Raw genomic sequence first — 24759 nt, forward strand, 5'->3', positions numbered from 1 at the left:
TGACACAGCACATTTAGAGATTAAGGGGGAAAGTCACACGATTAGCTCCGCAGAAGCAGAGCCAGCCTTTAAAAAAAAAATCCAGCCTCTATTCAAAATGCTAAAAAAAAAACGAGACAGCATTCTAGAAATAAGAGGGAACTTCCTCACCTCGCTCAAGGCTTTCCACAAAGCCCGGCCGGCCGGCAGCAGGCTCACCGTTGACCCCAGGAACTTGGTTCAGCGTTGAGCTGAAGGCCTTCCAAGCCGTGGGGGAGAAGGAAACAAGACTTCAGGAGTGGAAAGGGAGAGACAAAGCTGTCATTATTTGAGGTGATGCCGTTGTGTTCTAGAAAATTCCAAACAATTTCCAAAGACAGGTTATCGCAACTGTTAGCTTAGCAAGGTTTAGGGTCAAAACCAAGTCCCTACATACGAACGAGTTCCCTTCTGAGAGCACGTTCATAAGTACAACAAATTAGCCTGGGTACCCAACTCACACAATCGGCTACATAGTACTCTACTGTAATAGGTTTATGCTACTTTTCACACAAATAATACATAAAAAACAAGCACAAAAAGTAAAAGATCTTTAATTTTACAGTACAGTACCTTGAAAAGTACGGTAGTACGGTACAACGGCTGGCATACAGGGCCACGTTTGCATCTCTGAAAATTCCAACTTGAAGCTTTGTGTGTAGGGGACTTCCTGTACAGAGTGTTACTGCATTTCTGCATTCCATCAGCAGTCACATGAAAATGAAACTTTAAGAAGACTTCATTAAAGTAGCCGTAAAATATCAAGAAATAAATCCAATTAAAGATTCATACGATGTTTATGGGGGAAAATCACAAACCTCCCGAGGGAGACCTGTCCCCATTGGTGGGTGACAAGGTGCCCTGTTGCCCGGGCCCTGGAGTCTCCTGGGCTTTGGCCCCCTCCCCTGGCCTCCTGAGCCCAAGAATCCTTCACCCAGTCGGGAGCCATAACCCGCTGACCGCCTCGCCCCTCACGCCCTCTCTTCCCTCCTCAACCCGCTTGAACTCCTACTCATCTAGCAAAAGCCCACACAGAAAATCCCAGTGTTCGCCTACCTGCACAGATCAGCGGGGGAGCACCCTGCGCTTCCCAGGGGCCGCGTGATGCTGCCTGGCGAGCCCACTCTCCCCTCCCCGGCCTGTTCCAGCTCCTCCCACCCTCACTGCTGGCAAAGCCTCACTGTTTCATCAAGGGAAGCGAGCACAGGGGTCACCGCCAAGCAAGTGTCGGAGCACAGCTAGAAACCCACACTCTCAGTGTCTGCGTGGGGCTCCGCACTGGAGGTGGCCATGGGGTCAGGTCAGCCACCGGGACTCAGCCTCAGAGCCTCAGACGTGCTGAGCGCTCTCTGTGCTGCATCCCACGGAATCCTGACTGTGCATTAAAATCACCCCCCGTCTCAGCCAGGCGAGGAGGAAGCAGGCCCGGAGAGCACCCGGCCCCTGACCTGACCCCCGCCTCTCGCTGCCCCACATTCTGGCCCCCCTCCCCACACCCCATACCCCAACCTGCTTTCCCAGGGCCTCCCGGAGGGTTAGTCCTCTGGCCAGCTGTCCTGGTCTCCTGAGGTGGGCTGTACGTGGTCTGGCTGTGGCTCGGGGAGCACGTACCTTCCTTGAAAGTGTCCCCCCTACCCAACCCCGGCCGCTCCCGTTCCCTCCCACACACATCCTCTGGTTGCAGCACAAATGAACATGTTAGGAAGTTCGGAGGCTGCCGCTCTGGCCTGGCCTGGGTGGGCTTAGAGCTCGGACCCCTCCTTACCTGGATGGGCCTCCTCTCATCCCCCCAGTGAGTCTCGTTTTCAGAAGGGTCTGTCCCCCGCCACCCCACGCGGCCCAGCCATTTGAAGTCACCGGGCAGTAACCCTGTCCTGGGTTCCGCTTTCCAGACTGTGCCAGGCGGAGGGTAATGAAGGGCCCAGCTCCACACACACAGGAGCTGGGGGGAGCTCCTCCTGCCGCGTCCAGAGGTGGCCAACTCGGGAAGCCTGTTCCTGTCCTTGACCGTGGGCGCCGGGAGGAGGGGTCAGAGCAGAGCCCCCAGCGGCCCCTGCTCGGGCGCAGGGCTGGTCGGTCAGCCTTGAGGTTTCTCCGTGACCCCCCCCCCACACCCAGAGTAGGGGACGCATGCCAGGCGCCCAGGGGCTTTTGAGAAGGCTGGCGACCCTCCAGAGCGGAGTTGGGGGCAGCGGCCAGCAGCTGGTTTAGGGGAAGGAGTCGGCGGCCGCCCTACCAGTCGGATGGAATAACAGACTGAGCAGGGCCTGTGCGAGCCGTGCCTCTTCTCTGTCCATTTCCTCTGCCAGAAAACGCGGAAATGGGTCAGGCTCTGGTTCCCCCTCCAACGGCATCAAAGACCACTCACCCACGCTGCCCGCTTCCTAGGACGGTGCCAGCGCACACAGCCTGCCGTCCACCTGCCCTCGCTGCTCCCTCCCTGGAAACCCACACGCCGCGGCCCCGGGGAGCGAGCAGCCACTGGCTGGCTCTACAAGGAGTGAGATTCGCCCAGAGAAACCCGGATCCGAGCGTTGCCGGCAGATGCCAGGAGTGAGGGTCACTGCTGTGGGCACAGCTGCCAGGCGGCGGTTGTGACTGTCCTGGTCGTGTTGCTTTACCACTGGCTTCGTTCCATGAGGCCGTAGGACCCATAGGCCCAGGCTGCGTTTCTAGGTCAGCTGCCCTCTCGGGAGGATGGGCAGAGGGCCGAGGGGCCGTGATGCCCAGAGGAAGCCAGGAGTGGGGGGTGGTGGGCGGCCTGGCCCGCCTGCACAGCTGGATGGCGGCCTGAGGTTCCCGTAGGACCCGCCTGCTTGACGCCACCCCGGAACCAGGCTGCAAGCCCAAGTGGGCAGAGCTGGGAGGACTGGCTGCAGCCGCCCCTGCTGCCTGGCTGGACCTGAGCCCCTGCTGACCCTGGGAGGTGCCCACTGGGGCCCCCTACCCCCACCCCAGTTCCAGCCTCCTGAGGCCCGGGGAGGGGCCCTCGCCATGCACTCCCGTGGCCGTGACCTTCCGTAAAGTTTGCACGGTGACGTCGTAGCTGCATTTGGTTATGACCACCGGCGCGACCCCCCATCACCCCTCCCCTCCTGGCACGGGCGCTGCAGTGGCTCTGGCTCGTCTGGGGCCTGTCCTGGGGCAGCAGGTGGGGGATACGGAGCGTCTGGGTTTAGTGGGGTGTGTTGACGGGTTTGCTGTCTCTTCTAGTAGAACTGAGCACCGCTAGCCGTCCTGGGTGTAGATAGGGGCGGCGCCCAGGGGGAGTCTGAGCGCCCCCGGGCCCGACGCACCCAGTGGTGACGTGGGGATGCCGCCACCACTGCGGCACCGGCAGAGCAGGAACCAAGTGTTCGCCACCGTGCCGGTCTGGTGTCCGTGACTTTGCACTGCTTTTCCTGAGAAGGACTCCACAAAGTTGCGTGAGCTCTTGGCCTCACAAAACCTGGATTTATTCTCCGTCTAGCCACCAGCTCCCCGATTCGAGGGAGCTGGGGGCTGAGGAGCCCAGAGGGAGGGACGAAGGGTCTGGCCTGGGATGTGGGCGGCAAGGCTGGTCTTCAGCTCATTCCCTGTGCACTGTCCCCTGGGGGACTGTGCTGGCCCTGCTCCCTGAGAGGACCTCCGGGTGTGAGCACACAGGGGCCCTGGCTCCCGGCCAGGCTGGTGGGTGTGGGTCAAGGCCGCTCCTTGGAGTCCCAGGCTCTCTCCGCCCACCCGCGGGCGGCCTGCCTAGCGAGGACCTCGTGCCGGCCGGGCCGCGAGGCCTGGGGCAGCTCCAGGCCCCCTGAGCCCGCACCCGGCTTACCGCGGCCCCGCTCCCCCCGGCCTTGCTGTTTTCAAGGATGATCTCAGTGCCGTGGGTGTAGCTGACTGCAGGCCTGTGTCTGGTCTTTGCTGGAGTTTATCACGAGCCCTGCAGGTGGATCTCTCGTGCACCCAGTACCGTTTGCTTTATTCCCGTGCTGCTTTCTCCAGCTGGGACCAGGCCCCAGAGGACCCGGACCGCTTGCGTGCCTGCGGGAGTCCCCATCCCGGCCTCCCTGACTCACGTGGGGCTGGTGGAGTCGTTTTATCCACAAGCCACGGGTGCCAGAGCCTTGCCAGCGAACAGAGGGGACAAGGGTGGGTATAGGAGGAAACCGAGTTTCTCAACAGGGTGATCCTGACCCCGCAGGACATGCTGGTCAATGTCTGAAAACACTGCGGGGTTGCAGCTTGGGGGCGGGCGTGCCACTGGCATCTAGCGGGTGGAGGCGGGACCCGTGATGTCAGGTGCGGGAGTTACTGTGAGCAAAAGGGGGCGGGGTGGGAGACCAGAAAGCCCTGGAGGCCCCCATTTCCCCCCCACAAGGCCGGGAGCCCCTCTGGGCACAGCTGGCTTCCCACCGCGGGGCAGCCCTTCCTTTCCTCGGCGGGGACGACGGGGTGACAGTGGAGCACGGGCAACAGGGCAGAGGCACTGTGGAGGGACGCCCTCTCACCCTGGTGCCTGCACTCAGCGTCTGTGGAGGAGTGGGTGGTGGACAGACCAGGCCCGGGGCCCCCTGTGGGTGCTCTGAGCGCTGGGACACGGCTGTCCCTTGGGGCCTTGCTCAGACCCATGGTCCTGGGGGCCCTCCTTGCTGACCACCCCCCTACCCCACCCCCACGGACCGGAGGCCCTGCAGTCCCTCCAGCCTGGGCCCTCGTCCGGTGTGAGCCCTCGGGCAGCAGAGCAGGAGGTGGACATCGGGAGGGCTCCGTTCGGGTCAGGAGAGGCCGGTGGAGGGACGAGCAGAGCTGGGCCTGTGGACGGGTCAGCCCCACCCCTGGGGAGGGTGGATGCGCTCCATGCACAGGCGGAGGGGGGCGGTTCGATCCATCCCTCTACTGGCCATGCAAACGACATCAGCCTCCCCTGCAGAGCTACCCCGTCCCTCTTTATTATAAGTAACTATTTTGTAGGAAAGCACTTTAAAACTACACAAACATCCCACGCTTCCTCAGACTTCCACTTGTCTATTCATCTGAGTATAAGCGCGTGAATTACAATTCTTTTCAGCAGGCGGTAGTCTGTTCCTGTCGGGGCACCCTGTCAGGCTGGCTCCAAGCACGCTGGGGGCCCCCGGGGGCCCTGGACGGCTTCCTGGCCGTCTGGTGTTTCAAGATGTTCCAGGAGCATCTGGTGTTTTCCTGCCCAGGTTGGAATCGGCCATCTCTCCAAGGAGTCCCGGCCACTGTCAGTGGAAGCTGGTGTTTAGAAACCATGATCTGGGTGCTGGGGTGCCCTGGGTCCTTGCTGCTGGGGTGTCACAGCTGCCAGCCCTCTCAGTGGACAGAACTAGGACTTGTACAGACGCAGGTCCACACTCACAGTCACCCTCGCACAAATGCACTCACTCACACGTTTATATCCGTGTTTATCTCATGATCAGTTTCCCCATTGCCGGCTCACTTCCCCTGCCAGGTGGGCCGTGTGTTCAGGTTACTGATGCACAGAGTTCCTCGCTCGGTCCATGGCAGGGTTCTGTGGGCCTTAGGAAGCTGTCCCTCGAGGCTGTGATTTGATGGACGGAGCAGCCTGGGCTCAGCGGGAAGCCTGGACCCGGGTGGAACTCAGAACAGAGTCCGTCCTCGAGGCCCTCCTAGCAGACTTCTGCAGCAGCTCCTGACCTTGGCAGAGGGTCGAGCAGGCCTCCGTGTCCAGTGGTGGGGAGTGATTCTGTGAACTATGGCTTGGGCGTCTGTCACGGAATTCTTGGCTCCGGACCGAGGGCCGGGGGCAGAGGGCGAGGCGGGTATTCTCAGGCTGCAGCTGGCGAGGGGAGGAGGGAGCGTTTTGGCAACACAGCTTGCACTAGGCCAGGGCAGGCCAGCGCTCAGAGCGGTAACCCCGTGACCTGCGTCCGGGCTGGCTGGGACTTGCTGTTTCCTGGGGTCACGACGGAGCCCCCACCTCTCCACTCCGGAGGACACCCTGTGACCCGGCTCGGGGGCCCACGGGGCCTTCTGCTCGTTGGCCTTGTCAAGGATCGCGGCAAGGGGCCGGGAGAAGTGAGTCCGAGTCCACACGTACCGTGAGCCCGTGCTCGCGTCCCTTTGCCCTGGGCCGCCAGAGCCGCACCCTGACTCCCACCGAATGTCGTCGATCGGTAGGAAAGTCACGCGGCCAGTGCCCGTCTCCTCTGTGCAGGTGCCTGGCCAGCCCGCCGGGCCGCGCCACCATCCCCCGCCGGTGCTCCGGCCTGTGGGGCCCACCCGCCCCTTCTCCCGGGTTTGGCTGCAGGACGGCCTGGCTGGAGCCGGAAGCACAAAGGAAAGGAGGGTCGGATCGGGGGGCGACATTACACCCCAAGCTCCCCACCCTGCGGGGCTGGACGGGTCCCAGGGTGAGCTGCAGGGGCTGGGAAACGTCTGCAGGAGGGGAGGGCGGAATTATGCCCCCGGCCGCAGGGACCCTCTCCCCACAGAGCCAGAGAACGTGGGTAGGGATGTCGGCCCGTGAACTCGGCGCTGGATTCAGGAAGCAGGTTCTCACTGTGGTGCTGAGGCCCCTCGGGACAGGCCGCCAGGCTTCACGCCAGAATCACGGGAGCGAAGCGGATTCTCTGGTGATATCCACTCACGGGCGGTTCGGCCCTGACGCCTCCAGACCTGTCTTCCCACCGAGGTCCTTTTCAGCCCGAACTTCATGGTTCCTAGTACCTCCGGGGCAAGGAGTTCCCTGCTGAACTAGCCACATCGACCGGCATTTCTCTTCAGTGCCCGAAAATACCCTCTCAAGTGTCAAAAGGCCTCACGAGTCTGTCTTGGTGACGGCAGACCCAAACCACTGAATCACGGGCTTCCTACTGGTGAAACGTACAGCATATGACTTGCAGCACAGTAAAGCTGTTAATGACAACGGCATCACCCTTCGGCCCTTCATTATTCTTTCTGTTACTCCTTCGAACTCCTAACAGGTAGGTGTAGAAGGGGGTCAGGCACCACCACCGTCCCCATTTTGCTGCTGAGGGAGCTACGTGATGGTCACAGCCCCAGATGGGAAGTGGGAGGTCTAAGACTTCGGCCCGGAGATGGTGAGTTTGGCTCCTTCTGTAAGCTCACCGTCAGCCCGCCTTCCACGGTCTAACGCTGATCCCCCTCCTATCTAATTTGGTCATTTTCAGGTGATTAATCTGACTCCCTGGACCCTCCCATTGCTTTTCTCTGAACCCTCTGAGACGGCGCAGTGGCGGTCAGCCTCCACGATGACCCCACTCATCCCGGCCTCTTGGTCAGCGTCACCTTCCCGCATCAAATCAGGGCTGGTCCATGTGGCCAATGGCGTAGGGCGGAGCTGATGGGGTTGACTTCTGAGGCTATAAAAGGCACTGCAGCCTCCGCCTTGGCCTCTTGGATGGCGGCAGCCGCCGTGTCGTGACACTCAGGCAGCCCCACGGAGAGGGCCACTTGCAGAAACACAGGTCTCTGGCTAAGAGCACCAACGTGCCCGCCGCGTGACAGAGCCACCTTGGAAGTGCCCCTCCCGCCCTAGGCCAGCCTTCAGACGATGCCACAGCCCCGGCTGACACAGGACCACACCTGCACGTCACGGCCCAAGTGGAGACTGCTCAGCCAGGCCCTCCCCAGAGGCCTGGCCGACCGACGGTGTGAGAGAAGCCACTGAGTTTGGGGGGTGTGACTGGAACCAGCACCCAGACCTGCACAGAACCTAGACGTGGGGCTACACCCGAGACAGACAAAACCTTCTCATTTTCCTGCCCAGGTCCCTTCTTAGTCATCCTGGGGTAACTGGACTCCCGTCAGCATCAGTGACCTGCTCGGAGGGTCCACTCCAACCCGCAGGGCCACAAGCAGGGCACACCCTCACGTGACAACCAGACTAGCAGTTTCACCACTCGGGAGGCCAGGTTTGGGTCTCAGCTCCTCCCCAAAGCTGGGCAGGCTGTTAGCAGGGCGCGAGGCTGTGTCTGCCCCACGAAGGAAAAGCCTTCCTCTGAAGTGCCTCAATCAGAGTTCTTGTGGGTAGACCAGAGGCGCTCAGCCTCGGCCATGCACTGGGAGCAGCGGCGGGAGCTCGAAGCCCCCCGTGCCGGCCCCAGCCCGACACCGGCTCAGCGTCTGGGACACATCGGGTGCCAGGAAGCTCAGACCTACCCGGGCGTTCTGAATGCAGCCGCGGCCGAAACAGCTGGCTCACGTCAGCCACGTTGATGCTTAAAAGTGTTTTCAGGCCTTGTTTACAACATAGAGCAAGCACTTGTTTAAAAAGGAGACTCCAACACATCAGGCAGGCCACATCTCAGGAAATGGTTTTTCTGGACACAGTGGTCTAACCTGAGATGGTTTACGTTTAATCGCATTTTGCCACAGGAAAAAGTGCCCCAGGAAACACTGCGCGGAGGGCAGGATGCCCAGCTGGGCTCTTTAAACAGCAGTGGCCACAGACAGCGCAGTTCACTGATTCTGTAAACGACCTCAGAGGCTCTACCTGCCCGGAGCACAGCTGCCCGACGGTACGAAACTCATTAGGAAGCAGGCACTACGGGGACGTCCACGTTTTACTAACTCGTGAGGTCCCTTCAGACAGCTGACACCCAGCGACCGGTTCGGTCTCGTACTGGGCAGGGTTCTACCAGGGACAGAAGTCGTAGGACATTTTTATGCAGAAAGATTTCTTACAGGGCTGGGCGCAGACGGCTGTGGGGCTGGCACCTGGGAACAGCCAGGAGCTAACGCTGCAGCTCAGATGCGGGATTTCTTCTTCCTCGAGGAAACCTCCAATTTCTCCAAAAGGCTTTCAGCCTAGCGGCCGAGGCCCCCGCACATCACGGAGGGGGATCTCCTTCACCTAAAGCCGGCTGGTGGCAGAGGTGACACACATCCCCCAGGTGCCTTCACCCCAGCCCCCAGGTGAGCGTTTGATTGAATGACGGGTGGACGGCAGCCTGGCCAGGTGCCTCGCCAACCTGACCAGGTCCCTCACTCGGCCGGCTCCGCCCCAGGTTCCTCCCGCCCCTTCCTCAGAGGGGCCTTCCCTGGATACTCACCCTGAAATAGCCACCGTGTTGGGATTCTTTGCCCAAACGCACCGCTCCTGGACACCTGTGATGTTCCCTTGCTGGTTTAGGGCCCGCGTCCCTCTGCTCCTCTGCGGGGTGGTGCAGACTTGCCTCTAGATGTTCCCTGTGATGATGGGGACACCTGGATGACTGTGACATGGATCGTGAGGCCACCGCCCCCAAGGGCAACTCCCAGACAAGCTCCAAAAGGGAAGCCCCACGTGGGACTCGGCACCTTTGCCCTGGTCCCCACGGGGGAGTTCCTGACCTCACAGGCCAAGGGACTGGACTCAAGTCCCAGCCCTGCCACCTGTTACCTTGGTGACGTGGGCAGGTCACTTAGCCTCTGGGAGTCTCGGCTCCCATCTGTAACTCGGGCAAGAACACCAGCAGACCCTAGGTGGTGAGCGTGACAATGGGCCAGGATGCTGTGGGCCCGCAGACCAGGCAGGGGACAGCGGGTGGAGGAGGAGGGAGGTGGCTTGGTCAGGCAGAGAAGAGCAGAAACAGAAAAGTGGGAGCAACAAGAGAGACATTTCAAAGGAAGAGCCTGTGACTGAACATGAGGGAGAGGTCAGGGCTGGCTTTTTATTTTTTGTTTTTTTTTGCAGTACGCGGGCCTCTCACTGTTGCGGCGCACAGGCTCCGGACGCGCAGGCTCAGCGGCCATGGCTCACGGGCCCAGCCGCTCCGCAGCATGTAGGATCTTCCCGGACCGGGGCACGAACTCGTGTCCCCTGCATCGGCAGGCGGACTCTCAACCACTGCGCCACCAGGGAAGCCCCAGAGTTGGCTTTTTGTTTTGCAAATGTCTGTTTCCTGATTATAGACGCAGTCCTGCTCATCGTACAAAACTCCAAGATTAAAGTTTGGGGGTATTTCAGTTATTCATTCTTCTTTTCTCCACCCTCCCCCACCTCCCCGATTCAGCATTTAATGTCTTAGACATCAGTTAAGATGATTTAAAAATTCTAATCATTTTATTTTAATGCATTGGTCCTCCATCCTGGACATCTTATTTTGTCTATTCTAGATGGACTTCTAAATATATATATATTAATATCTATTAAACCTATTAAAATTACATCTAAAAATATATGTTCAGATACAAAGCCCACAAGGTAGCAGCCCCTCAAGCATCACCCCGTGAGCTGCATGCTCACCTGTGTCATTATGTTTCCTAATTTACCAGCCCCCTATTTGGGGGCCTTTCGTTTCCAGTTAGCATCCTTGTAACATGTTTCCTGGACATGGCAGTTCTTCCACAGAGCAGTGCCCACGGAGTGACTGCCCTAGAGGCTCACAGCGTTTTCAGGGCTGCGGATACGTGTCGGCAGATTCACTGCCTGGGGCCTGCTCTTATGTGCTGGAACTACAGGGCTTCGCAGGAGCCCTGTGTCAGGACCAGGGGATGGTAGGATCTCTCCTTTGAGTTCTAGTAATAGCACCTTTGAGAATGTTACATGTGTTAAAAGTCATTTAATCCTGAACACCATCCCCACGAGAGAGGTACTATTATCATCTGAATTTTGCGGATTTGCACACTGAAGCTCAGAGAGGTTAAGCAACTTGCCTCAAGCAGCACAGCCAGTAAGTGGCGGAATCAGATTTGAACCCAGGCAGCTGGCTCCAGAGTCAGGGTCCGACCTGTATGGACCTGCATGTCCAGCGCCTGATTCACCTACACCCGACGCACCTGACTGACCTTCCTACATACTTGCCCCAAGCCAGCTGGTGACTGTGCTCATCAAGGGGAGGAGAGGGACGGGCCCCTCCGCTGGTTTCCCTGGTAACTAATGAGCGCACCTGATGGCAATTCCACTGTAACTGGTAACCTCCCCTTCCCGGCTGGAGGCTGCCACATCGTCCTGCCCACTGTCCACCGCACGCGGTGGGGTGTTGCTCCAGGACCTTTCTTCAGACATGTAAGCTCTGCCACCCATGAAACCACTGATGCCTCTGTCACCGACTCCGGGCTCCTTCTTTGGTCTTGGGCAAGCACAGGCCTTGCAGGCCTGCAGGGGGCAGCCCAACAGGGCCCCTACACACTGCCGCCTCTCCACCATGGTGTGGGTGCTCAGGGGGTCTCACCCCTTTCCTCCACGTGGGAGCAGGAGCCACTTCAGGGGGAGCCACTGAAGGAGAACCCAGGGATGCCCCCTGTGGACCGGAGTTCGTGGGGCATCAGCTGAGTTCTGGAACCAGGAATCGGAACCAAGATCGGGGACGCATCTTTTCAGGCTCCCCATCTAATGGCCACTGAGGGTCCTTCCTGAAGGGGTCTTAGTCAAGAGGGAGGATTCCTGAGACACTTTGGGAGGGTCACGTGACCCTCGTGTGACCGGGGAGCATAATAACAAGGGCCTCACAAGGTCCACGTGGTCAGACCGGGAGGGGGGACCTGAGCGCCTGTGTGTGCGTGAGGACGTGCCGTGGGGGCGTGCGTGAGCGTGTGCGTGGGCGCGTGGGGGGCGTGCGTGAGCGTGCGTGCCATGCGTGCGTGAGCGTGCCTGGGGGCCCTCAGGGGCGGGGACTTCTCCCCCTTCCCGGCCGCTGGCCCTCAGGGGGTCACTTCCGGCTCCCGTTCCTGCCTCGGCAGTGGAATCCCAGGCTGGCCGGTGGTAGGGCTTCAGGACCCGCTTCGGGTCAACATCAACAATGGCCGTGTTAAGCTCTCGCGCCGTGTCTCCCTGGGGGCTCACGAGAGTCGAGGGCGCCGTGGTGGGAGTACAAAATGGGCACCTCAGGGGCGCGACTCGGAGGAAAGGCGACCCTCGCCCCAACCCCCGGGCACGTACAGCCCCCCTCCCCACCCTGGGGTCACTGGTGTGTGCGTGTGGGTGCTGTGGACAGCTGCTGGACGAGGACGCCGGTCCCGGAAGGAGCGTGACCGCTGAGCATCCCAGGGGAACCAGCGGGGAGGCTGGTGTCCGCCCGGCCACGCTTCTCCGCCCCCGCCCCGACCGCCTCGCCCACCAGCCTCCCGAGCCTGCGTGTGGGTCTGAGCCGCTCCACGCCCTGAGGGAAGTCCCCAAAGGAGCCCGGCGAAAGGCAGCCTCCCAGAGACCTGCGGGCTGGTAGCCCCGGGGTGGACGTCTCCAGAAATCCCTGCCGGCAGGTGCGCCCTCGCTGCCCGGGGAAGCGGTCCAGAGGGTTAAGAAGCGGGCCTGCGCTGCAGAGAAGCATCTTCCGGCTCCTTGCACATGTGTTCAGTTTACGAAGGAGAAGCAGGAGGGAAGCCAGCCGGGGACCAGGCGCCGCTCCTTCGTTCTGGAGCACACGAGACTGGGTTTCTTCCAACCACGCCTCGGCAGGCACGAGCAGGGTTAAGTGTGTGCGAGGGGAGAGGGAATCCCAGACCGTCCGGAACTTGAGACTTCCCAGCTGAGAGCGAAGCAGCCCGGGGAGAGGCAGCGCCAGCCACCCTGCGGTTTCCGCAGGCACCTGGGCCCGCGAAGTAGGGGAGGACACGTCAACAGCCTTCTCGTCGCACGCCATCCGCAGGACACGCGGCAGACGGGCCACGGCCGCCTCCGGGGTAAGTGCAGGCCCCCTGGGTCCCTGCCGGCTGGCAGCGGGGTGTGAAATGAAGTGCTGTCCTTAGGAGGTGGGATGCGCTGGTGATGGGGCTCTCTGTTTCTTCTTCTCGTTATTAATGCATGCAGACTTACAACCAAGCCGTGGCAACAAATGCAGTTTGGAAACATCTTTATGGCAAAACAAAGCGTTCCGCTTTCCTGTTGACAATTCAAGTGCTGGACCCAAAGCCAGAGCCCAGAGGCAGATCAGTTTGGCGTGGAGAGATGTGTCTGCGGTCTGTGCCCTGAGGGCGCAGTCAGGGTCTCCCTCCTTCCTTCGGGCCTTCTATTCTTTGCCCAATTTATTCTCTTTTTTTTTTTTTTCTGTGATATGTCCCCAGTGACAGTCTTCTGTCTCACCACCCAAGCTCGGATGTGCCGCAGACAGGCCCGATTAGCGACACTTTCTGCTCAATGTGCATCTCATTAAGGCTGTTCTGAGCAAGTGTGGAGACAGGGCTGGGTCCCCCGACCCAGCACGGGCGGAATGGGGGGCTCGCGGTGGCATATAACCTGTCACAAGCCTGCACTATGGGTGACAAGCCATTTTACCAGACATGGGGCCAGCAGTCTCTTCATAACGGTTTCACTTGAGCAAGTTTCAAAGCAGGTTGCCTCCCAGTGCTTTGATATGTCTGTTTCCCATTATACGGTCAGGCCACCAGCAAAAGTGACAGTCGCAGTTTCCGTGCGTAGACTTTCTGAACCACCCCGGGAGGGGTCGTCCACACGGGCAGATGCACCCACCGCCCTCACTCTCGGGCCTTCATAGCGATGAAGGATGGCAGCCCCCCATGGGTTCTGGTTTCTTTTATTTGTTTGTTTTTAATTAAAATACAAAAGCCCGCCTCTTAAATGGTAAGGGAAAGATAAAGGATGAGACATGGCAATCCTGTTGCCTGCAGAGCTGGGGTGGTAACAGTAGTGACAACATAGTAACACTGATAATAATACACAGCTTCCCAAAGGTCTTGTGCGTTGTGCTTTTATTATATTTTTTTAATTTTATTATTTTTTTTTGCTGTACGCGGGCCTCTCACTGTTGTGGCCCCTCCCGTCGCGGAGCACAGGCTCCGGACGCGCAGGCTCAGCGGCCATGGCTCACGGGCCCAGCCGCTCCGCGGCATGTGGGATCTTCCCGGACCGGGGCACAAACCCGTGTCCCCTGCATCGGCAGGCGGACTCCCAACCACTGCGCCACCAGGGAAGCCCGCGTTGTGCTTTTATTTCCTCTTATGTCATTTGATTTTGCAACTACCATTTTCAAGTGAGGAACTTGAGGTTGAGGATCTTGACCAAGGACACATACCTAGTGAGGGGCAGAAATGTTAATCCCGGGGTTCCGATAATAAGTCCCATGTTTTGTGCTGAAGTCGTTCGCCCCTTCCCTTGTTATTCTCCGTGATACCCGAGTGCTACCCTAGAAAACTCCCGCTAGGCAGAAGGTGAGGCCCAGCTGGAGGCCTCTTACGATGTGAAAACTTGGTGTGTGTGTGTTTAAAATCCAGCAGTTAACGGGGTTAGATCTGTGTCTACCGTCTACTGGTAGGTAATTCAGAGAGCCCGGAATGATGATATGAACTCAGCACTGACGTCATCTGGGGCGAAACAGACGGAAACGCGAGACGCTAGGGAGCATTTCTTGGCCCTTCTGCCACGTACCGCGTGTGCTTCCGTAGGGCCCTGTGTCCACTACACGCTGTCGCAGAGGAGAAGGCCCTGGACTGTTCGCGGGGCTTCTGGGCGGGGCTCAAGTGGCAGAACAGGAAGGAACATGGGTGAGGTTGGCCAGAGACCAGCCTCCGAGGTGGCTTCTCCTGAAGTGTCACTTCGCTTTGTGCAAGAATCTGGCGTGACGTAGAATCTCGGGAAGCCCTTGCCACGTGGTGGCAACTCCGTCTCCCCGCGTCCTGAGTGGTGGCAGAGACAGGGCGGGGGCGGCTTCTTGATTGTTGAAAACATGGGCAGGATTTCCTGCCTCGCCGAGGATGGGGTCAGAACTCAGGGCCTCTGATGCCTTGGGCTCCCGTCGGGTCTGAACCTGGCGGTGGTCAGGCTTCCAGGTTTGGAAGTGTCAGCTGTCGGGCACCCCCATCGTCTTCCCGGCTTGGACTCCGAGAAGAGGGTCCCTCCAGGCCGGGAGTTCGGTTTAAGCCGAAAAGACAGAAATGAGGTGCTGGGCGGGTGAGCCCGAGGCCCGGGCACTCGCGGCTGGCGTGTTCGCTCCCGGGAGCCGAGTGTGTTCGTCCCCACCGCTGCCTGCTGGGATCTGTCCCCTGGGTTTTGAGTCCCATGGCGTGAGTTTTCAAGGGGGGAAGACTGCCAGGCTTCAGGGTGAGTGCTTACTTCACGGTTCTGATTTTCCTGGCAACGGTGTCCCAAGTCGCCAGAGTGCAGAGGCCCCTGTAGGTAGGAAGGGCCCTCGTCCGCCTCCCCAGACCCGGGCCCGGACTGCCGGCGAGGTCATGAGGCTCCGTCTCCAGAGTCTGCGATTCCTCCACCCCGAGCACCGGCCTTGGGTGCTATCGCGTCTGCCTGCGGACAGCAGGGCTGTGGGTTTGGCTGGACTCTGACCCCTCCGCCAGGCCCCTCGCTCCTTAGCTGGTTGGGGGGGCGGTAACCCCTCCACGTGGGTGCAGGCCCCACTCCGTTGCCCCCCCAACCTGCTGAGTCCTCCCTTACCCGAGGCGGCCGGAGCCAGCCCCGCCTCCCTCCCAGGGACCCGCTTGAGACCCTCCTCGCTGGGCACCCTCCACCCGCATTTGGGGCGATGCCCCTCCTCCCCAGACCCCCTCCACACGCGCCAGGTGGGCCTGTGGATGGGTGTGGGCGTCTGCTTCCCGTTGTCCTGCAGGGAGCGGCTCTCACCCCGTGGGAGCTGTGGGCCCTGCCTCCCGGGTGGGCGAGGGCTGGGCACAGCCCTCAGGAGTGGTCAGAGCGGCCCCTTAGCTCTGGCTCTGGGATCAGGCTTCTGCTCCCGAGGGACCCGCTTTCCTGTCTCCTGCGCGCCAGGCCGTTGCTGTCGTGGGTTTCCATCCTCACGTGAGTCCCCATAGACGAGCGGGGTGAGTTATGTTAACCTCATTTTATGGTCACAGAAGCTGGACCTCAGCGCAGTTAAGCCGCTTGCCAAGGCCACCTGGCCGGAAGCTCTGAGCCTCTCGGCAGCCTGGCTGTGCGGAGAGGGGTCATCTGCCCCCCAGATGTGATCTTAAAGAAGACGCAGCAGATTTCTCGAGCTGTAGCTCGCATGCCGTTCAGTTCACTCATTTACAGAGCACAGTTCTGTGGTTTCCAGGGTGTTCGTGGAGCGGTGCAGCGCTCACCGTAACAATTTCAGAACATGTTCGTCACCCCAAGCAGAAGCCCGTTCCCATCAGCAGTCACCCCATCTCCTCAGCCCCCGGCAGTCCCTAACCTTCTCAGTGTGTCTGGACATTTACCCTGAACGGAATCAGATAATATCTGGCCTTTGTGTCTGGCCTCCTCCCTCAGCATCACATCTTCAAGGTGCGTCCACGTGGCAGCCTGAGTCTCTAGGTGAGACCCCAGCCTTTCCCGCGAGAGCCTCCGAAGACGTCCAAAGACTCGGGGAGGCTCGGGCTTCATCCAGGGCCCTGCTTCACGTTTCTTGTGGAGATCCTGTGTTCTGCCCTGTTCTCTGTGTCATGACAAATAAACACAGAAGGCCGTGGACCCCTGGCTGCCTGTGGCCAGATTTGCTAAGCCAGCAGCCCAGACACCTTTCACCATAAATGTCTGGGACCCTGCTGGCTTCCCTCGCCACTTGGACGTGAAGAGGAATTTCCACCGTTGCAAGTGTAAAAGCCATTTCCGGGAGACCCTGGGGGACATTTTCAAAATAGTGTATGAAGTGTGTATTTGAAAGCAAACAACCATCTCAGGCAAGATAAGTGACTAGGTGTCATTTCAGGTGAACAGAGTATTGAGGACCTGCCTGAAGCACTGTGCTGTAAAGGATTCCAAAGCCCTGGCTTTGGAATTTTGGTGATTGATTGATGATGTCTGCCGTGGGCTGGGGAAGGGGTGACAGTGAGCTGTGTGGTGGCTTCTGGTTGGTGCAGATTTGGTTGGAAGGGAGAAGCCCGGATCCTGGAAGTCAGGGCCGGGCACACTCAGAAGGCAAGTGTTTACACCAGCCCGTGTGTGTGTGGACGGAAGGACACGTCCTCAGACCAGGCCAAGTTTCAGGAAGGCGGAGTCTGGGCCCAGGCCCAGCAGGCTGGTTTCGGGAGTCCGTGAGGAAGTCATCTTCCGGGTCACCCCCCTGAGTAATTGAGGGTTTAATAACCAGAACCTCTTGCGTCACCACATCTGGCAGCGTTTGGGCCAGCGCAGCACATTTCCTTCTTGGCCGGTGGGCCCCCTCGGAGGGAGCGGCGTGGACGGGCGCCAGCGCTGGGCCGGCTTCCAGCCCCCATCACATGCCCCGCACCTCTGAGGTCAGCGCGTTGCAGAGGCGTTACGAGCCCGTCCCCGCTCCGTCCTGCCCCCGGCGCCTCCCCTGCTCACAATTAACAGACGGTCCTTGGCAGGTGGGGGCCCTGAGGAGGATTCCTCCAACGGGGGGACGGGGGTACAGCAGAGGCCCACGGATGAGGCCGGAGGAGGAACCCGTGTACCATCTCGGGGGGTCGGGTGTCTGCATGCTCGCCGCCAGGTCCCAGTGCTTTCCTTCAGTGTCCCCTTAATTATGCGTCTCCTTTATTTGCCTAATTCGTTTCTCTTGAAAGGTTGGCTTTTCCCCTTAAAATGCAACCCAGATAGCAGATGTGACCAGAGCGGGGAGGGTGTGGTCAGTCTGTCCCTGTCGGGGTGACGAGGTTGTCCTGGGGTGTCACCCCACCTCTTTCTAACCCACGGTTTCCTCTGCTCTGCGGCGTGCAGGCAGGTGGGCAAGGCTGGCCTGAGGCTGGTCCCGTCCTGGTTAAGTGCCTGGGAGGTGTTTATCCTGTGCAGTCTGGGGTGAGGGGGTCGCTACCAGCCAGGAGAGGGGACCCCAGGTGGCTGCCGCTCTCCATGTGGCAGGGTGACCTCAGCGTGGTCCGTGCCCCCCCTGCCAGGTGGACCTCGCCAGGCCCACGGTGGGTGGGTGCGTGTCCCGCGTGCCTCTGCCCTCTTCGCCCCCTGAGGGCGGGCTATGACTTTCTGTTTTGAGATGCGGTGACTCTGAGGGGCTGGAAAGTGGCCCCCAGGACACCCCCATCCTGATCCCCAGAAGGGCGGCTGGATATGTGACCTGACGTGGCGGAAGGACTGTTGCAGGTGTGCCTGGGTCAGGGGTTGGAGGTGGAGCGTTTCGTGGACCGTCCAGGTGGGCCCGGCATAACCATGGGGTCCTCACACGAGGCTGGGGACTAAGCCTCTGACGTTGGGCCCGTCAGGCCATGTGGGTGTCGCGTTCCATTCCGGCCCCCGGGACGGGGGCCCCATCAGCGAGTTCACGTCTTACCTGCTCACATCTGGTGGATGTGAGCAGGTGTCCCGAGCAGTGGCCACCCACGTGGGGCGAATCGAGAAAACCCTCTGCTATAAAAACAGTGTCCCTGAGGCGCACACCACATGGCCTGGATCCCCTGTTTACAATCCTGTTTTGTCCTCACCACTCAGCTATGAAATGCAAACCCTCCAAGGAAGAAACCGCATGGAACATTAAAGTTTTAGGGTGGGAAGTGGCTTTCACAGGACGTCCAACTCCAGCCCCTTCTGGAATGACCCGGTGCGACGCCACTTACCAGAACCCTTGGGGAGGGCGGGGGTAAAACAGCGTGGGGTGTCTGATTCAGCAGGCCTGGGCTGGCCTGGGAACCTGCATCTCTCACACGCTCCCAGGAGGCACTGCTGCCGCTGGTCCAGGGTCCACACTCGGAGAGCCCCCTCCGGTTCACGGCTGGGCTGAACTGGGGGCTCCCCCAGCCCCTGGGTCCTCACCCTCTGGTTCTGGGAAGGGCGCTCCGGGAGTGTCCCTGGGTGTCCCCAGATGGTTCTGACGCAGGTTGCTCACAGGGTCTGTGTCACGAACGAGCGGTTCCACCTGCAGGACCCGACTTGCTCGAGGTCACCCAGCCTGGCTCCCGGCCTCCTGGGCTCTTTTCAGGCCATCGTCCCTTTGCCTCCGTGCCAGCCAACGTGGAAAAGATGTTCTCCTGTCGTGAGCGGCAGCTGCCGGCTAAGAACCCTTGTGTGGCTGTTAAAAGCCTCTCATTGCAAATACCTTCTCCAGCAGAGACAGCTGCTCCGTCAGAGGTGGGAATCCGAGCGGGGGGTCTGGAGCAAGGCGGACCCTCCGAGGCCTTCAACCAGGATAGGTCGCTGTGCACGTTGGGCTTTCCTGGCGAGCTCACCCTGAATGCGTTATTCATGAGGGACCCAGGTGAGCTGGGAGGGACCCACTGGGCAGGTGCCGACCTCTCAACAGCCTTGGTGCAGCCATGATGGAGGCGTAGGGCTGTGTCTCACGTGCTCGCCCGCCTTGGTCTCTCTGGGGCCCCAGGAGAGACACTGGGGTCCAAGGAGCTGCAGTGAACCACGAAGCAAACCGCCTGTTACCGCCCGCACGTCAGACCACCTCCTGCAGTGGGGCTGGTGGGGCTGCTGCCTCTGGGGACCTTTTACTTAGAGCCGGTTCCCATGGCACCTGGTGGTGGGGTGGCCAGGTTCCGCGGGATTGGCGATGCCTAGGCGAGGAGAGGGGACCAGGCTTCTGAGAAGCTGGGTTTGAAGCCCAGCGTGTTGGCGGGACGCTGCACTGTGACCTCGGGCCCTTGGTTTTCTCTGTACAGCAGGGCTGTCGTGGCCTCCGGCCTATTGTAAACGGTCAGCAAAGGGCCGCTCTTGGGATGCGTCCAGGGCCAGTCCTGTGGGCACCACCCCCGCCCCCACCCCCGTGTCTGCTGGGTGAAGGGCGAGGCGAGGCGAGGGCCGCGACAGGATGGACGAGGGATGCGTCTGCTCTGCGCAGCCGTCGTGGTCTCCTGGGCAGACGTTCTGGCCTCTCCAGGAATGTGGGACGTTCCTGCTCGGTCACAGGGCTGGGGGGCGGACAGCGGGCTCCGTGCCGGACTTGTGCCTTGCGACGCAGACCCCACTGTCCCTGATTGTCTGGGTGACACCAAAGAGGTGCCCCTTCCTGACAGCGGAGCCCAGCCTGGCCCCCACCTTCAAGTGGAGAGAACAGTGGTGAGCAGCTGGGTCGGTGAACGTGAAGCTTGGACTGAGCTCCTGGGACCCTGGGCCTCGAGGCTGCTGGGCAGGACGCACCCCTCCTGGGCAGTCAGGGTGGACAGAAGGCACGGCTGGAAAAGGGCTCTGGGCTTCAGGTTGTCCGCTGTGGCAGGGTTCTGGATTTGGGGGCGCAGATGTACAACCAAGAAGAGACCCCTTCCTGCTTTGGGGGAGGGGTTTGTGCACCCGTTTCGATAGGGATCTTAGCCGTCTGCACGAGCCTCATACACTTGGAAGAATCAAATCTACTGAACAAAAAGCTAAATCCCAGTTTCCATTTGGAGGATTAGTGGGCCCCCCCTTGACCTGCACTGGCACCGCCATCGACTCCACACGCCTGTTCCAAGGGCTTTGGCCCACGCTGTTTATACTTTTCACCATACCCGGTCCTTGTTCTGCAGGTGAAGACACAGACGCCACCAGAGATAAAGAAACAAAACGCTGTCCAAGGTCACGGGGTCAGCAGATGGTGGATCCCGGATGAAGACGGAATTGTCTTACCTGAAACCCCAAACTTGTTTCGACCACACTGCCTTTTCTTGCGTTTAAGGCATGACGCAGTCGAAGCCACACTTAAAATAGCAGCGTGCAAAGGTGGCAGACGGGAGTGCGCGAGCCCCGAACGGTCCCGGTGTTCATTCCTGGGGGGTTGGAAAATAGCAGCGTGCAAAGGTGGCAGACGGGAGTGCGCGAGCCCCGAACGGTCCCGGTGTTCATTCCTGGGGGGTTGGAAAATAGCAGCGTGCAAAGGTGGCAGACGGGAGTGCGCGAGCCCCGAACGGTCCCGGTGTTCATTCCTGGGGGGTTGGAAAATAGCAGCGTGCAAAGGTGGCAGACGGGAGTGCGCGAGCCCCGAACGGTCCCGGTGCTCATTCCTGGGGCGTTGGATTATTTTCATGCATTGTTGTAGTTTTTCATCTGTCCACAGTGAATATATATTATTTTCATGATCATAAAAAACATTATAAGGATCTTTAAGAACACAGGCATGATGTGCCAATCACGTGAGTCCCAGCGGGGGGAGCGGTCACCTCCTGAGAGAGGCTGGCGTCTACCGCACTGACGGCCCCGCGTGCAGCCGTGTGTGTGGTCAGGCCTTGCTGGCACACGCCATCATCCCTTCTCTCCTCCCTTCTCGATTTAACCCTGACTTGTCTGGGGTGACGGTGGGCTCCGTTAAAAATACTTCCAAGGCTCCCTTGTGGTTAGGGCTGGTCATGTGGCAGCTCAGGTCAAGGAGGTGATAGCCAAGTGTTCCTCATAGGCTTTTAGGGAAGCAATGAGTTTCCTGCTTAGAAGGGACAGACTCAGCCTGCGAGCACTGTTTACCCTTCCCCCTCCTGTCTGGAAGGCAGATGTGATGCTCAGAGGTGGAGCAGCCATCTTGTGTCATGAAGACAAAAGCCACACGCTAAGGATGGTGGAGTGGAAAGAGAGGAATTGGGTCCCTGGTGGCATCAGGCCCCATCCTGCCACTGGATTTCTGCTCCATCCTAACTGATACCCCTTCCTGTCTATTCTCTGGTCCAGTGTCTGGTGGCCAGAGTATAATAAAATGCCCTGAGCACGAGAGCTGTCTCCAAAAGACATCTTCTCATTTTGCTTTCTCCTTGAAGACATGGTCCCTAGCTGCTCTAGGCCTTGGGGGTAAACTCTAGGACAGGCTGAGTTCAGAGCATCTGCCCTCCTGGGTGGGGATGTCCTAGCGTGGGCTTGTGGCCACAGAAGTGGTGGCCCAAGAGCAGCCTGGGGAGCTCTGCTGTGCGGGAGGGGAATGTGGCCCTGGGCACGGGGGTGAGAGTGGAGGGTGGCGGGGCGTGGGGGCTCTGCTGTGCGGGAGGGGAATGTGGCCCTGGGCACGGGGGTGAGAGTGGAGGGTGGCGGGGCGTGGGGGCTCTGCTGTGCGGGAGGGGAATTTGGCCCTGGGCACGGGGGTGAGAGTGGAGGGTGGCGGGGCGTGGGGAGCTCTGCTGTGCGGGAGGGGAATGTGGCCCTGGGCACGTGGGTGAGAGTGGAGGGTGGCGGGGCGTGGGGGCTCTGCTGTGCGGGAGGGGAATTTGGCCCTGGGCACGTGGGTGAGAGTGGAGGGTGGCGGGGCGTGGGGGCTCTGCTGTGCGGGAGGGGAATGTGGCCCTGGGCACGTGGGTGAGAGTGGAGGGTGGCGGGGCGTGGGGGCTCTGGGGGCAGGCTGCGGTTTGTGGGCCAGTTACTCGACTGAGCTTAGAGGAAGAGGTTTTCTCCTGTGCCGAATGGTGGCCGAGGTCTCTGCCGCCTCACCGGCCTCTCGTAAGGATTAAATAAGACATGCAGGTGCCCACACGCGGTGTGAGCGTCCTGTGGCAAGTCGCCCCGGACCTGGGGAGTTACAGCGGCGAGCGTGCCCTCTCACAGCTCTCGGCCCAGAAGCCCCAGACCACCTTCACGGGGCTGGAATCGAGGTGTCCCAGGGCCGTGCTCCCGCTGGCAGCTCCGGGCGGGGGGTTCCCACTGGCAGCTCCGGGCGGGGCTTCCCTCCGGCCTCTTCAGCTTCCGGTGGCTCAGGTGTCCTGGGCTGTGGTCGCCCCACTCCAGCCTCCTCCCCAGTAGTCACTGGGCCTCTCCCCGGCTCTGTGCCAAGTCTCTAAGGACACCTGTGACTGCACTCAGGGTCCACTCGGGTAATCAGGGTCATCTCCCCACTCTGAGATCCTCAGCTCAGTCACACCCACAGAGTCACTTTCTCCAGGCGGGGTCACAGCACAGGTTCTGGGACAAGGACCTGACATCTCTGGGGCATTCTCCTCCCACACAGGTAGGGCATGGTTGTTGCTGTAGGAAGGGCCTGGCTGTCCCCAGCTCCGACCCGGCTCAGTTCGGGGAACAGGTAACTTTCCAGCCCTGAGCGGACAACAGGAGAATGAATTGAGCTGATACCACAGAGCCCTCTGTGCGTGTGACTCGAGTCCTGCCACATGTGTGACGTGTGACAGCTGCCTTCATGTCATGTGTTCTGCACTGTGTGATTTTTCCTTCAGGGAAGATTCTGTGAGTCGCCAACATATGATTAAAATTAGACTGACTTTGCAAGAAAGCATTTTCCTCACTTCTCCATCCTTCCTTTAAATAACATGAACGATACAGTCTTTACTTTAAAGTGCAACAGCAGGGCTTCCCTGGTGGCGCAGTGGTTGGGAGTCCGCCTGCCGATGCAGGGGACACGGGTTCGTGCCCCGGTCCGGGAAGATCCCACATGCCGCGGAGCGGCTGGGCCCGTGAGCCATGGCCACTGAGCCTGCGCGTCCAGAGCCTGTGCTCCGCAACGGGAGAGGCCACAACAGTGAGAGGGCTGTGTACTGCAAAAAAAAAAAAAAAAAAAAAAGTGCAACAGCAGTCTATCATGTAAGGAGGGCATTCTCAAAGTGGGGCCCCCAGGCCAGCAGCAGCATCACCTGGGAAATGCAGATTCTCGGGCCCTGCCCCACCCTCCCGGCTCAGGAGCCCTGGGTGAGGCTGGCTGTTCACAGCCATCTGAACACGGCTGCAGTGCAGGTGGCCAGCCGCTTTTCTAAGGAATGCTTCCTCCCAGCCTGCTACATGCTCCTCCCAGGACCAACTGCGCTGCTCGGAGAGGCTCCTTCTGGTTTTGTGAATCTGCTGGGGGAGGGGCCAGCTCAAGGGGGCAGGAGACACTGGCCCAAAGGAGGGCCACCCAGGAGGCCACTTACTAAGTGGTAAACACCGGTGGCCAAGGACGTTGCGTTCACATCTACTGAGACTTTGGGAAAACGTTTGGAGCACCGTTGACCAGGGATTTGGAAACATGCCTGCATGAGTGTAGATCATTGCAAATGCTTATTTTTAAAAAGGAGAAAATAAAAACCCAGAATTGATTCTGGGAGATATGGACAAATTTATTCTAAAATTTCCGTGGAAAGGCCAAGAACCTAGATGCTTAAGGTGGAAAGAACCTCTCTACCTGTTGCTGACACTTACCTACAGAGCTGCAGCCGTCAAGACAGGATGGCGTCGGCGGAGGGACAGAGGACAGGAAGTGGGGCAGAAAAGAAGGCCCAGAAACAGACCCACTCAGACGTGCCCAGCTGACTGGCAGTAAAATGCAAAGGCCGCTCCCCAGAGGGACCACGGCCTTTTCACCGCCTGGCGCTGGAGCAGCTGGACGGCCAGCCACCGTGCACCTCATACTAAAGTAAGTGCAAGATGGGTCGTGGACTTGAATGTAAAACAGAAAAGGACAGAAGTTTAGAAAAAAGAAACATAGGAGGAGATCTGCAGGACCCGGGCCAGGCAGAGAGTTCTTAGAACTGACACGTAAAGCACAGCCCCTCCAGGGGTTGTCAGAAACGTGCTGACACCCATAAACTGGGCTTGATCAAAATGAAAAGCTTCAGCGGAGTGACAGACTCCGTGGAGAAGACGGACAGACGAGATCCAGGCTAGGGGAAGACAGTCGCCAACCACGGAGTTGACAAAGGACTTGGGTCTAGAACATAGAGAACTCGCAAAAGCCAACAGTAAAAAACAACCCAGTTAGAAAATGGGCAAAAGGCATGAACAGACGCTTCATCACAGAGAGGTACGGGTGGCACATAGGGCACGAAAAGGTGTTCAGCATCGTTAGCTGTTGGGGAAATGCAAACTCAAACCCCAGTGAGATGCCGCCACACACCTGCCGGCATGGCTGTAGCCCAGACGGGTAACACCAAGTTCCGGGAGGCTGCCGAGAAGCTGGGTCTCGTCTGCTGCTGGGGGCGTGCAACACGGTACAGCTCTTGGAAAAAACGGTTTTGTGCTTTCTTCTAAAGCTCAACGAGCCACCCAGCGATGACACTCTGGGGGCACTTATCCCAGAGAAATGAAGACCTGTCTTC

This window comes from Globicephala melas, chromosome 19 (genome assembly GCF_963455315.2).
Source record: "Globicephala melas chromosome 19, mGloMel1.2, whole genome shotgun sequence".
Classification (NCBI taxonomy): Eukaryota; Metazoa; Chordata; class Mammalia; order Artiodactyla; family Delphinidae; genus Globicephala; species Globicephala melas.